The sequence below is a fragment of the Octopus bimaculoides genome, chromosome 20 (genome assembly GCF_046866305.1).
Source record: "Octopus bimaculoides isolate indiv1 chromosome 20, ASM4686630v1, whole genome shotgun sequence".
Classification (NCBI taxonomy): Eukaryota; Metazoa; Mollusca; class Cephalopoda; order Octopoda; family Octopodidae; genus Octopus; species Octopus bimaculoides.
This window is the reverse complement of record NC_142947.1, coordinates 1,825,091-1,827,590: the sequence shown is the minus strand read 5'-3', so window position 1 is coordinate 1,827,590 and position 2,500 is coordinate 1,825,091.

The following is a 2,500-nucleotide window of genomic DNA, read 5'->3' as shown; positions in this document are numbered from 1 at the left end:
GAAAATAAGAATATAACTTTCCTTCATATCCTTTACATAGGCACGCATACATTAATGCTTATAAATATATATATATATATTATTTATAAATATAACACACACATATAATATATATGTATATATATGTATGTATATACATATATATGTGTGTGTGTATATATATGTACATACGTGTACGTATATATAAGTATATGTATATATTATTTATAAATAACACACACACACATATATATGTATATATATATGTGTATATATATATATGTATATATATATATACCTACATATATATATATATCTGCGTGTGTGTATGTATATATGTACATGCGTGTACGTATTTATGTCTATATATGTATACATATGCATATCTATGCGTATCGATATAAAATGATATATACTTACTCACCCAATAATTTATATATATATATGTGTGTGTGCGTGTGTGTAAGATAGATGTGTATACAAACTCATACATACATGTATATAGGCATATATACATGTATGCCTAATTGAATTTCTTTATATAATATATGTATATATATATAGACTATTTAAATATATATATTTATATACATATTATATGTGAGTGTATGAGTGTGTTTATATGCATTTATTCTATATAGCTATTCATTCTTTACTAACACATTCCGTTTGTTTACAAGTATAAGACCAATCCACAGGGATATACACACAAATGCATACACACAAACGCATACACGCAAGCACATACAAACATAATCGTAAAAATAATCACACACATACAGGCATACGCACATTTACAGTCAACTTGTAATTTTCTTAAATCTTAAACTCAAATGATCCGATAGATTTAATGGGATTGAGATGAAGAGATAATCTTCGAATCTTCTATCAGAAAATTTCTGCTTCCAGATATTAATAAAGAGTAACTGCAAAACAGGTAAAAAAATTAAAATTTTCTTTTTTCACTTTTGAAATCCAATTTAATATTCCCGTCAGGATTTTTACATGAAAAGACATCAAAATATTTTATTAAAAAGTAATCTTTTGTTAATTTTTGTTGATTATTTTTTGTTGTGATTTTTCTTAAAATTTTTCGTTTATTATTTTAAAAATTTGTTTATTTGCGTTTATTTATTTTGTTTTTATTAATTATCGCGGTTTGATTTAATAATAGAATTCTGTGGATGAATAAAAACAAAATTCAATTCAAAAAATAATAAAATCGTAGAAAAATTCGAAGAAATGTTAGTTGAAAATATATATATTCTGTGATTTGTTGCATAAGATATTTCAACATTGATAGAAATTCAATAGATTAATTGTTAACGTGGTACATAGCTCTGCTTATTTAATGCTTTGGTATATTGGGATGAAAGTGGATGTGGATGGGGTGGAATCGGTGAGTATTCGGAGCAAGGCTTTCTCTTTATAAATATTTGTGCGAGAGAACAATAAATGCGCGTCCCTGATATTTATGGTTAAATAGGTAAATATAGATATAGTTAGATATAGATGGAAAGATATAGATAAAGGTATATTGCTATCTAAATAGAAAAAAAATGATTGATGTAAAGATATGAAGCTAGTAAATAAATATAGAGACATATATCAAAATAGTGTGAAGGTATTGTATATGCATGTACGTGTGAGCATATTTATATATATACACACACACATATAGCGAGAGAAAGACAGCATGAGAGAGGAGAGGAGGAGAAATCTCTGGTGACAGGCGATCCATTTGGTTAGCCTGATGATTTGGCAAATACGTAACATATTACGTAATCTTCTGGATGTCGCCATAACTGACTACTATACTTGTATCCCGATAAAGACACTTAACGAAACAATTGTAGCAATATCAGATAACTCCATTTGTTGGCATTTATTATATATATATTGTCGAACAAATCCACCCCAAGACTTATTCTTTGTAAGCCTAGTATCTATTCTAAACACACTACGTAACACATCACGTAAACACACCAGCATCGGTTGTCAAGCGATGTTGGAGGGACAAACACAGACACACAAACATATATACACATATACACATATATATATACTTATATACGACGGGCTTCTTTCAGTTTCCGTCTACCATATCCACTCACAAGACTTTGGTCGGTTCGAGGCTATAGTACAAGACACTTGCGCAAGGCGCGTCGCAGTGGGACTGAACCCGGAACCATTCGGTTGGCAAGCAAACTTCTTACCACACAGCCACTCCAGCGCCGTTTACATTCGTATAAAAAAGTTACTAAAGTATTTTGTTGTGGAATTATAACCAATTTACTGCGCATAAATTCTAATAACGAAATCTTACAAGGACCCTCATAAAGGGTCATACCAACCCCGGTTCAGAACCTCTGATTTGATGCATTCCGACCGTTACCGCACCTTCTTTTTACAGGTGTTGTAGACTAGCAGTATCAAAGCCATTCTTCCGTCTTTGATAGAACTTAGTGTGGTACTTTCAGGAACATTTCGATTATATTTCGAACAGATCGGGTCATAAAGA